Here is a 14,353-nt window from a genome sequence, read left to right as displayed (position 1 = left end):
ACAAATAAAATGAAATAAAATAAAAATAAAAATGGTGGCTAGAAAATCTAAGACATTTGGTGTTAGTTCTTAGTGTCTAAAACTGTAATGGATAATTTAAAATGTCCTGAGTCTTATTTCATCCTTCAAATATATGGGCATATCTATGTATCTCAACAAGTTGGTTTAGTGTTTTAATCCTCAGAAACTAGAGAAGGGACTGAAGAAATATAGATGTTAAGAAAATACACAAATGAATGATCTTTACTTCTAGTGTAATTATTATGTAGTTTTTATTTTTTATTTTTTGGTTAATTTTTTTATTCTGTCATAATGTTTTATTGTATAATTTATACTTACTGTTTTTGCTTGAACATATTTTTCTGACCAATTATTTCTGAGCTTTTTATTTTTATTTTTTGTTTTTTAACATGATTTTTATTTTTTCCATTATAGTTGATTTAACGTATTTTTTCAATTTTCTATTGAACAGCAAAGTGACCTGTCTCACCTGTCTCACACACACGCACACACATATACATTATTTTTGTCACATTATCATCCATCTTGCTCAATCACGAGTGACTAAATATAGTTCTCAGTGCTACACAGCAGGATCTTATTGCTTATCCATTCAAAATTTAATAGTTTATTAGGCAATTTTTAAAGATAAGTTACTTTAGTATCCAGAAACATTTTAAGTACTTTTTAAAAAGACATAAATTTTGTATATACATTATAAAATATATTAATAATATTTATATTCTATGTATATGTATATATATTTTGATATTCAAGCCACACAACTTATACATACATAATTGTGTTATTAACTTCTAATAACAAGAAATGTTAGCTTGTGTTTTAAATTTATTATTCAATATCTTGTTTTCCACTGTTGTGCTCCAGACAGTATGCAGAGCTTTGGATAACAGAAATGGACTGTCCAGTCATTGTGCAAAGAATGCTTACAATCTCATATTAGATACAGTAATTTAATAAACAAGTTTTTATTTACACAATGCTTAAAGGAGTTGGTTTATTATGAATTACAGAAAAGAAACATTTAAATATTTGCCAGAAGGATCAAGAAGGGGAGTGATTTTCCTGGAAGATTGATAAAGAGTTGATTGCTGTAATTGAAACACAATGATATATTTTACCAAGGCAGTTTTTATTGCCCTTTATAACCTAATAATTTGGAGTGTTTTTCTTCTTTTTCCCAGCTTTATTGAGATGCAAGTGACAACACTGTGTTCCTTAAGTTGTACAATATAAATTTTGGTATAATTTGTGAATGGGTTGCCACTATAATTTAATAAACAGATTTATTACCTCACATAATTTTCTTTTTATTCCTGCTGTCTTGAGTAAATTTAAGATCTACTTTCTTAGCAAATTTAAAGTGTATAACACAGTATTGTCAATAAGTCAGCACACTGTGGATATGATCTCCAGAAACCATTCATGTTAAAACAGAAAATTTGTGCCATTTGATCAACATCACCATCCAATTTCCCCACTCTTCCAGCCCCTGATAACAACCATTCTACTCTGTTTCTTTAAGATCAACTCTTCCTCATACAAATGAAAACATAAGGTATTTGTCATTCACTATCTGACTTATTTCACTAAGCAGAGTGCCTTCAAGTCCATCCATGTTTTTGAAACCATGATTTTTTAGGAGAGCAAAATTTCCCATTCCAAAATATGCACCTTTAATATGAGGATTATTTTTGAATTGAATATTTTTAAGAAACAGAAAAAAATAGACAAACCTCTGGCTAGACACCAAGAAGAGGAGAGAAAAAGCCCAAATAAACAAAATCAGAAACGAAAAAGGAGAAATCACAAAAACACTACAGAAATATAAAAAACTGTAAGAGAATACTATCAACAATTATATGCCAAGAATTCAAAAACCTAGGAGAAATTGATGTCTTTCTAGAGACCTACACCTGCCAAAACTGAATCAAGAACAAATAGATCAACTGAACAGACCAATCATGAGAAATGAAACTGAATATGTCATAAAAACACTCCCTACAAATAAAAACCAAAGAACAGATGGCTTCACAGGAGAACTCTACCAAACATACACAGAGGAACTTATACCCATACTCCTTAAACTTTTTCAAAAGGTTAAAGAAGAAGGAACACTCCCAAAGACATACTATGATACCACCAAAACCCTAATTCCAAAACCTGACAAAGATACCACCAAAAAAGAAAACTATTGGCCAATATATTTGATGAATTTAGATGCAAAAATTCTCAACAAAATTTAAGCTAACCAAATCCAACAACATATCAAAAAGATCATACACCACAACGAGGTGGGATTCATTCCAGGTGAACAAGGATGGTTCAACATATGCAAATCAAACAGCATTAAACACCACATTAAAAAAAAAGAAAATTCAAAAACCACATGGTCATCTCAATAGATGCAGAAAAAGAATTTGACATCCAACATCTCTTCATGATAAAAACTCTTACCAAAGTGGGTATAGAGGGAACATAATCAAAGCTATTTATAACAAACCCACAGCAAACATAATTGAATGGAGAAAAGCAGAAAGCCTTTGCACTAAAATCTGGAACAAGACAAGGATGCCTACTCTCACCACTGTTATTCAACATAGTATTGGAAGTCATAACCACAGCAATCAGACAAATGAAAAAAAAATAAAAGGCATCCAAATAGGAATAGAAGAGGTAAAACTGTCACTGTATGCACATGACATGATACTATATATAGAAAACCCTAAAAATGCATCCCAAAAACTACTTGAACTGATCAACAAATTCAGCAAAGTAGCAGGATATAAGATTAACATTCAGAAATCAGTCACATTTCTGTATACTGACAATGAAATATTAGAAATGGAATACAAAAATATAATACTTTTTAAATTGCACTCCAAATAATCAAATACCTGGGAATACAACTGATCAAGGAGGTAAAGGAATTATATGTTGAGAACTATAAAACATTAGTTGAGGAAATTAAAGAAGATGTAAAGAAATGGAAAGATATTCCATGCTCCTGGGTTGGAAAAAATAATATTGTAAAAATGGCCACACTACCCAAACCAATCTACAGATTCAATGCAGTCCCTATCAAATTACCCAGGACATTTTTCACAGAACTAGAACAAAAAATCAAAAAATTTATATGGAACCACAAAAGAACCAGAATTGCCAAAGCAATCCTGAGAAACAAAAACCAAGCAGGGGGCATAACTCTCCCAGACTTCAGGCAATATTACAAAGCCATAGTCATCAAAACAGCATGGTACTGGTATCAAAACAGACAGACAGACCAATGGAACACAATAGAGAACCCAGTAGTAAACCCAGACGCCTATGGTCAATTAATCTTTAACAAGGGTGGCAAGAACATAAAATCAGAAAAAGACAGTATTTTCAGCAAGTATTGCTGGGAATCCTGGGCAGCTGCATGTAAATCAATGAAAATAGAACACACCCTCATGCCATGCACAAAAATAAACTCAAAATGGCTGAAAGACTTAAATATACGACAGGACACAATCAAACTCCTGGAAGAGAACATAGGCAAATCATTCTCTGATATCAACCTCATGAATATTTGCTCAGGTCAGTCTCCCAAGGCAACAGAAATAAAAGAAAAAATAAACAAATGGGACCTAATCAAACTGACAAGATTTTGCATAGCAAAGTGAACCAAATAAAAACAAAAAGACAACTTACAGAATAGAGTATATAGTTTCAAATGATGCAAGTGACAAGGGCTTAATCTCTAAAACATACAAGCAATTTATACAACTCAACAGCAAAAAGCCAATCACCCAATGGAAAAATGGGCAAAGGACCTGAAGAGACATCTCTCCAAGGAAGATATACAGATGGTCAATAAGCACTTGAAATAATGCTCAACATCCCTGATTATTAGGGAAATGCAAATCAGAACTACCATGAGATACCACCTCACACTGGTCAGAAGGGCCATCATTAATAAATCCACAAATAACAAATGCTGGAGGGGTTGTGGAGAAAAGTGAACCCTCCTGGACTGTTGGTGGGAATGTAAGCTGGTACAACCCCTATGGAGAATGGTATGGAGGTACCTCAGAAAGCTATACATAGAACTACTATATGACCCAGCAATCACACTCTTGGGCATATATCTGGACAAAACAATACTTAAAAAAAATATGTGCACCTGCATGTTCATTGCAGCTCTATTCACAATAGCCAAGACATAGAATCAACCCAAATATCCATCAACAGATGATTGGATTAGGAAGACGTGGTATATATACACAATGGAATCCTACTCAGCCATAAAAAAGAATTACATACGGCCATTTGCAGGAACATGGATGGAACTAGAGACTCTCATCTTGAGTGAAGTAAGTCAGAAAGACAAAGACAAATACCATATGATATGACTTATATCTGGAATATAATATATGGCACAAATGAACCTTTCCACAAAATGAAAATCATGGACTTGGAGAATAGACTTGTGGTTGCCAAGGGGAAAGTAGAGGGAGTGGGAAGGACTGGAAACTTGGGGTAAATAGATGCAGAATTTAGCCTTCAGTTGGATTAGTAATGGGATCCTGTTGTGTAGCACTAGGAACTCTGTCTAGTCACTTATGATGGAACACTTAATGTGAGAAAAAAGAATGTATACATGTATGTGTAACTGGGTCACCATATGGTACAGTAGTATTTATTTATAAAATAAAAGATAATATGTGAAGTCATAAAAATATACAGACAGAAAGTTTTTTTCTTTTTTAACCTCCCCATTAACTGTCTAAAAGTATTTAAACAGAGGATTATTCCAGGAAGAGAAATATTACCATAGATAATGACACAATAATATGAACTAGGTGTGTAGACAGTGATGAACTTAAGATAACAATGTTAAATAAAATTTCTCTCTATGCCTCATTGTTTCTGTACAGCCAAGAAAATATGTTATATTGCCTTCCTCTGCTTTTAATTTTCAGACTCCTACCCCTTTCTCTTTTGTGAAAGATAATTTATATATTTTATTTTACCTGTCTTTAGAATCTCTCATGTTATAGGGATTCTTCCTATATACATAATTAAATTTGTTTTTTCTCTTGTTAAACTATTTCATATCAATTTAATTTTATATCAGCCAACAGAACATAGGAGGATGGCATTAATTTTTTTCCTTCCTCAAAATTTCACTACTTCTAAAAAGCTCACCTCCAGAGTGGAGGCTTATCCACTTCCAGACCTCTCCAATTGCCAACATTCTGTGCCTGCTATATTTTCCTATCACAACATGCATCTCTTTATATTTGAGAATGAAATTCTCCATTCAAAGAAGGCTTTTTTACATTAGATTTGGAACCTTTCCTTGGATTTAATACCCATTGTTTTTACTTCATGGTAATATTGAGATTGGAATTAATTATTTGGTACTTAATTAATGTTAGGTACCTCAAATAGATCATCAGATTCATTGGTATGGAAACTACCTAATGTATTTTGTATTAAGTGCTTATTACAAAGCACTTAAACTTTCAAATTCACTTAGTAAACACACAATTAATTTAACTATATCAAGTTATTGTTTGAATGAAAGAATGAAGCAAAATATTGGGAACATAAGAAAGGTTACCTCCACAAAGAAGGAAGTAACATATATAAATTCTAGACACATAATGAAGTATGACATATTTGAGTAATAGCAACATTTCTTCAGATTGGGCTTTAGAATAAATGTTTTATCAATTAAAGTATTTGAGACATTATTTCCCTTGTATCATGCAAAATAATTTTACAAATACAATAAACACAATGTGTATGTGTGTGTGTAGTATAAATATTTAAAACCACCCTTGAGTTTCAGTTTTTCCAGGGCCGCTTTCACATCCTTGTTCCTCAAGGTGTAAATCAGTGTTTAACTTGGGAATCACAAGGCTCTAAAACAGTGAGGTCATTTTGTCTTGATCTAGAGAGTAGGAAAAACTTGGTCTGAAGCAAGTGAAGAGTATAGTTGTCTGGAAAATTGCCACAATAATTAGGTGTGAAGTACAGGTGGAGAAAGCTTTGGATCACTCTTCAGCTGAGCTGATTTCAAAACGGAAAGAATAATACAATCATGAGACAAGGACTCCTGAAATGGAGCTCAGTACAATGAAGCCAAAAATGGTGAATATCACTAACTCATTGACCTGCATAGCTGAGCAAGACAGCAGTAGGAGAAAAGGAATATCACAGAAGAAATGGCTAATCTCATTTGACCCACAAAAGCATAAGCAGAGTGCTGGTGTCATGTGTACCAAAGCATACACCATCCCCACCATCAGCAGGGAGAAAATTCTAAATGTATAGAGCAAGGGGTTGCTAATGGCCTTGTACTTATCATAGGCCATCACTCTCAGCAGTAGACAGAATCTGCAAAGATGTAGAAGACCGAGAATTGTAGAGCACAGCCATAGAAGGGGATTGACTTGTTCTGGGCAATTAGGTCCACCAGCATCTTAGGCCCAATTGCTGTGGAATAGCAGAGGTCACAGAAGGAGAGGTGGCTCAGGAAAAAGTACATGGGTGTGTGCAGTGGGGGATCCATTTGAATTAAAGTGATCACTACAAGGTTTGCCAGAAGATTAAAGAGATAAAGAAGAAATGTGGTAAAAAGGGTCACATTGTTCTCCATGTTATTAGTAATTCCTAGGAAAATATATTCAAACAAGGAGGAGCAATTTCCTCTATCACTTCTTGTCTGTTATTGTCTAAATTTCTGAGAATACGATCAAGAAAGTGACACATGCAAGTGTAGCACTTCTGTACATCTGCAAAATATCATAAAACAGAATTTGATTTCTTTCACTAAGTGCACTTTTATATTTGGTAAATTATCCAGTGGACAGAAAATTGTCCACATATTAAAGAGGCCTTGATATCTATTCCACAATAGCAAAAATTATCTGAGAAAGAACATTAAGAAACTTAGATGAAAATCTAGATGTCACTCATGAGGTATGTTACTTTCTACAACTCTTCTCTGGCTTTACTTGCCTTATCTCAGGGAGTAAATTTGGATGAATTTATCTCTCCTTTCCTCTTCAAAGTCATATAGAAGAGACACCACTGTTATAGATACCAGGCTGTTAAGTTATAGGACTAAGCTTTTTCTTTGTATGAAAATATTCACATGGATAGAAAAAAATGTTTATGATTTTTGTTCCTCAAAATATGATTAGTTTAAGAATTTCTTTTTCCTAATTCTCGAAACAGTAAGTGACCAATAATAAATCAAAAAATGTCAAATATTTCACTGGTTTTAGTTTGTGTTGTATTCAGTATTGGGTTAGTCATTAAATAAGTATTATTGTATTATTGACCTGTTTTCTCAAAGTTTATTACTGCTTTTCCACAATACTCATTACCTCTTTGTGGAGTGGTTGTCAAAAGATGAGTCTCTTGACTAGCAGAAGAAAAGAGCTAAGAGAAATTGAAAACAATGGAATGTACCACACATGTTTGCATCACTTTAGATTTTAAATAGTCATTTTTGTTATAAAATAGAAATGAAGTGAGCAGCAACACGTGCTTATAAGATGCAAAGACTTCTTTCCCTTGCGATTGTATGTATTTACCCTAGTGTCATGTGTTTGCATGTGTACATACTTTTACTGTATAAGAGTATAGAATGTAAATAGGGGCTTTATCCATAGAATGAAGTAAATATATTAAATCGTTCGTATGAAGATGAATTTTACATATTTTTATTTTAATATGGTACAATAAAACAAAACATACCTCAAATTAACACATACATTTGCTCAATAATAAATAGAGAAAAGTCTTTCCTGTGAACCAAGAGCAAAATAAAATAAATAAAATGTTATATTGTGCACATTAAGAAATTTTGACAGATACTTCCTGTTCTGAGAAGAAATTATAATTGCTAGTCATTAAATATAAATTTTAATGAGTGAGCAGATATAAGCAGAAAATGCTTTATTCATGACTCTCTCTTTTTTCTCTCAGAAAGGTAAGTTTTACTCCCACATTTAAATTAGGACATTGAAACCTAACTGAGATAAGGAGGGCTTGAGTTCATGAACAGTAGGCAGATGGCATTTCATTTTACCAGGCACACTGGGACTTAAATCTCTGAAGTTACTATTGCCTTTAGGCTTTGATCTTATGCAAACACTCCATTAATTAATTTCTGTTTTTGTATGTTCCCCCTCTGTATTCAGAAACAAATTAGCAAAGACTAATCTTTTAGCCTTCACTGTTGTCACCAAACTGATTTATGTTAGGAAGAAAGCTGCAAATATTTTTTATGGTTTATTTCACAGTTACCCTCCTTCAATATCCTCCTTCTCTAGTCAGAGGAAATCTAATAAAAATCAAACAGATCCCTGCTTAATCTCCTCTAATACCTTTTAATTGTTCACTGTGTTTTTTAAACCTTCTTCTTCACTTTCTCATTTAGGAAAATTACTACATTTTGATCATAATTTTAGTTGAAATTTAATAATATACACCATAAAAGTCAAACTTCTAATTTATAGAGTTATTGGCTTTTAATGTATTTCATTACAAATATATACCTTGAGAACATTTTGATCACTGCAATAAGAAACCCATGTCTATTGCCTGTCACTCCCCTTCTCCCCCTCCCCCAGCCCTGGAAACCACTATTCTACTTTCTAATTTTAAGTAGTTTCCTCTTCAGCCATCTCATATAAAAAGTATCAACCAATATGGATCTATTTACTGTCAGACTTCTTTGGTAAAATATTTTCAAAGATCATCCATGTTGTAGCATGTGTTAGATTTTTGTTTCATTAAAGGGTAGAATAATATTTCATTTTATGAATATAACACACTTTATTGATCTGTTCTTTCGTTGGATGAATGGTTTTTCTACCCTTTATATGAATAATGATTCTATAAGTTTCTGGTCAGTTCTACCTCTCAAGTCTGCTTTCATCATCACACATGTCTAACTCCCATTCTCCAACTGCATATTCAAGGACAGTTAATTGACTTTTAAGGTCTTTAATTTGTTATTAAAAATAATTAAATGTCTTTGAAATTCAACATGTAACAAAACTTACTGTAATCCATAAGGATGCAGGATTGATCCCTGGCCTCGCTCAGTGGGTTAAGGATCTGGCATTGCCATGAGCTCCAGTGTAGGTCCCAGAGATGGCTCAGATCATGCATTGCTTGGGCCCTGGTGGAGGCTGGTGGCTTCAGCTCCAACTGGATCCCTGGCCTGGGAACTTCCATATGCTGTGGGTGCAGCCCTGAAAAGAGAGAAAGACAAAAAAAATTAAATGTCTTTAATTTGTTTTTAAATGTTTGCCTCATTGTTTCATAGTAAACTCTCCTCTGAATTATATTTATTCATTTCAGAATGTCTCCACTACATTTAAGCCTCAGGAATAAGATCAATGCTTATTTTGTACATTCTAAACTCCATGGTAATATGATTTGAAACATTGGTGTTTTCTAAATATTAATTGTTATATATTTCTCTCTATTAAAGTGGAGAATGATGTATAAAGAGTAGAAATATTCTATTTGGAGATTTTTCTACTGATACAACTCATATACACAAAGATCATTCACTTAAAGATTGTACATAGGTGATGATTTTTCTAAATCAGCAGTTACATACTTTTTTGGGGGTCTTCTTATATTTTTAGGACCACACCCATGGCATATGTAGGTTCCCAGGCTAGGAGTCCAGTTGGAGCTGCAGCCACCGGACTATGCCACAGCCATAGCAATGTGCAATCAGAGCTGTGTCTGCAACCTACACCACAGCTCACAACAGTACTGGGTCCTTAACCCACTGAGCAAGGCCAGGGATCATACTGACATTCTCATGGATGCTAGTTGGGTTGGTTAACTCCTGAGCCACAATGGAAACTCCTATATTTTTTCTTAAAATAAGTTGCTTGCTATTATCCACATCAATTCTATGCAAAATTATAAAATACCAGATATTCCTTTTAAGGTCTTCCCCTAATGCTCTCTAGCATATAGCAATGGAATTCTTTATACTCCTAAAATTTTGGTCTACCATCTTGGTATCTAGTGTTATTGGGCTACTTCCCAGAGCTCCCAAACAAATCCTCCTTTCACAATGATCTGAATGATAGAAACATCTGTCACTATCCCTTCTATGTGTGTTGAAGTACTGAAAATTACAAAGTGACTTTGTAAGTATGTGCACACCAAAAGGTAAAAGAGATGGTATGCACATATAGATTTAATTAAAATATTAAAATCTATTAATAAATAAACCTGGAGTTAGAAATTACAGAGCTCTACAAGGGGCTAAAGATAGTATGGGAAGATTAAAAATAGCTGTACACTTTCTAAAAATTCTCCTTATAAATCCAATGCATATTTATCATCCTCCCTTTGACTTCTGATTTAGCTGCTTTGACAAACAGAAATTGGAAGAAAACAATGTCTTCTACTCTAGCCTTTAAGAAAACAATATCTGAAAGCCATGAGGTACCATGTAGGAAGTCCAACTAACCTGATTAAACCACATGGCAGGTTCTGAGATTATGTGGAGTGAGAATGGTAGAATCTGAGGAAATCTTTTAATCGTTCTCATCCTGTGCCAGATATGAGTGACCTTACGGTCTAACCAGTCATTCCACTAAATACTTCATATGACCTCAGTCATTATGAAAAAAAAAAATAACCAGTTGATGGTCATTATTTTAAGTCATTTAGTTTTGGACTACTATTTATGTAACAAAAGATAACTAGAACAGTGTCGGTAAACACATCAGAGAGAATATTTTTGAAACATTTATTTTTACTCTTATGTATATATATCCCAAAAGTGAAGAAAATTGTTGAAAACTTTGTATCTGACAAAGAACATATATCCCAAATATATGAAGACCTCTCAATAGTAATAAGAAAACAAACAATATAAATTAAGCAAAGGATTGAACATATATTCTCACCAAGAAGATGTGTAATTCACAAGGTCATATATAATAGTTTACTCAGCATCCTTATTTACTAGGGAAATGAACATAAAGTTACAGTATCTGCTAAATGGCCTAAAATTAAAAATACTGATCATACCTAACTTACCATTTCACCTGAATTCTCATTTGGAATTTAACAGGAACACAGATTTTCTTCTTATTTGTTTTGGTTAATTTTCTGATTTTTTTGAATTTTTTTCTTGCTTTGCCTACTGTTTTTTCTGAAAAGCTAGGAAACTCATCAAGCTGGGTTTTATGTAATCAGTACCTTTTTAGGTACTTTTGGAAAATGTTTCATAGGGACAATGAGGCCTTTTTATATACCATGGTCATTCTTGGTGTGATAATCCCAACACTAAAATACTAACTCTACTCCTGGGGAGACATTGTTGACGCAAAGCTCAAAACACATAATTAATTGCTAATAATTTTCCACCACTTAATAAAAGAAACTGATGCATTTGTGTTACAAAAATTTTCTCTATCATTACTGATCTTTCTGATACATATCTTATGTGTAGAATTGTCCTGGATCACTTAATTCTATTCCTACTCAATGTATTTTTTCCCTCAGGTGCTTTCTTTTCCTGTGGGATGCCGAACTCCCTTGGGCTACATTTTATTCCACCAGAACCCAGCTTTAGCTTCTTAAACACAGTTTCTCCTCAATACTATGTAGACAACATCCCTTCAAACTACCCTCACCCAACAATTTGAAACTTGAGTTTGGATAGCTATATTACCATTGTAAGGTGGATAACCTAAACTATTTCCTAATTAGATTTGTGTTTTCATTAAAAATGGAGATTTTCAAGAACAGAAAAACATGCCAAGTGAGAGAAAAAAATCTACATGTAGGGATTTCTTGGTGCCCCTGGTGACACTAAAATTCTGTGCAGGCAAATGTCTACCAAAATATTATTTTCTCCTCAAACTTGGAGTATTACCACATAGTTTTCACTGCATGATAGGACACCCAAGATCATTATGTCTCACATCTGCTTGGAGATATAACTGGGAATATCCATGGGTGGATAAAGATAGTGTTGTTCCACAAGCAAGGAAGCTCTTTCAATAATGTAAAGATTAATCTAGGATGATATATGATATGAAATTATGCACTACATCTTTTTCACAAATATATAATTGACACTCATTTTGTACAAGAAACTACTAGTTTAAAAAGTAAAACAAAACTTTCATGCAATTTGATAATGAACATACTTTGTTTATGCAAACCATTTTTAGAGTATAAGACACATATAGAAAAGTTTCAGTGAAGGCACACACTCCTCAGATCAGGCCTCACTTGCCCTGCTTTTCTGCACTGGCTAGGAGCCCAGTCCACCAGCGGAGGTGGGAGATACAACCAGTGGTGAGGCACAGGGCAGGCCACAGTAGTGCTAGCACTGCTGACCTGAAGACTGTGGCTAGCAAGGGCGGGCATCATGAGCTAGGACTACTACATGGCTCATCAACGTAATGGTAGAGGAGTCTTGCCAGGGCTCCCCACCCACATTCTGCATCCACTATGGGCACTAAGGGCTACACTTGCCAAAGGCAAGGTCGGGGGTCAGGTGCTGGCCGTTGCTGCTCATCCACAGACTTGCTGATCATCTGGGCTGATGCTCAAACACGGTTCTTTGTCCCCCCAAACACCAAACAGTGGATTGCCTTGCTGCAGAGGGGAAATTGCACATTTAAAGAGAAAATATCACCAGTCTACTTTCCACAATGTAGTTGCTGTAGTCATCTACAATTATAAACTCAAAGAGGAGCCAGTTACCATGACTCATCCAGGCACTGGAGATATTATTGCTGTCATGATTACAGAATTGAGGGGTAAAGATATTTTGTGTTACCTGGACAAAAACAACTTTGTACAAATAACAATAGCTGTTGGAACATGAATGCCAACAGAGAACTTTTTCTATGGCTCTCTGATCCTGGTGTCAATATCCTTTATTGTTTTGATGATTATTTCTTCAGCATGGCTTATATTCTACTTCACTCAGAAGATGAGGTACACAAATGCCCGAGACAGGAACCTGCATCATCTTGGAGATGCAGCCAAGAAAGCCATCAGAAAACTGATGACCAAAACAGTCAAAAAGATGATAAGGAAACAGATCTAGACTTTGATCATTGCTCAGTCTTCAAAGAGAGCTATAAGCAGAATGATGTCTGGATTCTCCCTGCACAGGATTTCCACAAATCCTGTGTTTATCCCTGGCCTAGTGAACATTGTACCACTACTATGTGCAGACTTAATATCTTGAAGGCCCTGGAAATTCTGCCAAACTTTCCATGTACAGATAATGTAGCATTTGATATGGAAAGACTCACAAGAACCCAAGCAGTTAACTGAAGAGCAGTTAACCTAGGTGACCTTGCCAGTGACAACTCCCTTGGCCTGGAGCCACTTCAAACTTTGAGGATCTCTCCTCTCCCTCAGGATGGGAGCTCACTCCTAGAATGGGAGAGATCAACATTGCAGTAACTAAAGAATGGTTTATTATTGCCAGTTTTGGCCTCCTCAGTGCTCTCACACTCTGCTACATGACCATCAGAACCACAGCTAGCTTGAATGCTAATGAGGTAGAAGAGTTTTGAAGAAGGAAAAAATTGCTTTCTGACAGATTGCTTTGAAGGAAAAAAGAACCTATTTTTGTGCTTCATTTACCAGTCATGCCACACTAGCATTTATATTTAGTAATTTTATTTTTTCATAAAATAGCTAATGGCAGAGCTTTGTATTAAAATAAATAAATAATAAAATCAAAAAAGAAAAAAAAAAGAAAAAAGAAAACTTTCCTCTATTAAATTATGTTGCAAGTAAATTTTCAGGCATGAAAGATTCCTGCTCCCAGAGTAAGTCCAAAGAAAAAAATCATTACCAGCACCTAAGAAATTAACCACACACTCTTCAAAAATTGATGTTCAATATAACACTTTAGTTTGGATATATTTTGAGGTATAGAGTATAAAAATCATACAGCAGCCTACCAGACAAGTGGTGGCACCTCCAGAGAATATGGCTGGGTCCCAAATACTTTTAAAATGACCATTTTCTGTGGCCTTGCACTTGCATTTCTGATTTTTATTTCACTCAATATTTTTTTGAGAAATTTTTCTATGTCAAGGAAGTTCATTCATCCACTTTGTTGTGTATTTTCCCTAGGTACAAACTTCCCATAATATTATCTATCTGAGCTAGAGCAGGGGTCAGTATACTTGACCTGCAAAGTCTTACTGGTGACGGACACACCATTTATTTATATATTATTAATGGTTGCTTTTGCAATACAGGGAAACCCTGAGTGATTGTAACTGTTTATCAACTCCAAACCCTAAAT

General features: G+C 34.3%; 2 pseudogenes; one reads left to right on the top strand and one right to left on the bottom strand.

The window, feature by feature from the left end:
• Window positions 1-5,845: 5,845 nt before the first annotated feature.
• LOC125112989 (olfactory receptor 5W2-like) lies at window positions 5,846-10,543 on the bottom strand (annotated as a pseudogene).
• LOC125112988 (E3 ubiquitin-protein ligase RNF130-like) lies at window positions 10,542-13,664 on the top strand (annotated as a pseudogene).
• Window positions 13,665-14,353: the final 689 nt, after the last annotated feature.

The sequence above is a fragment of the Phacochoerus africanus genome, chromosome 12 (assembly GCF_016906955.1).
Source record: "Phacochoerus africanus isolate WHEZ1 chromosome 12, ROS_Pafr_v1, whole genome shotgun sequence".
NCBI lineage: Eukaryota > Metazoa > Chordata > Mammalia > Artiodactyla > Suidae > Phacochoerus > Phacochoerus africanus.
This window is presented reverse-complemented; position numbering and strand designations above follow the sequence as displayed.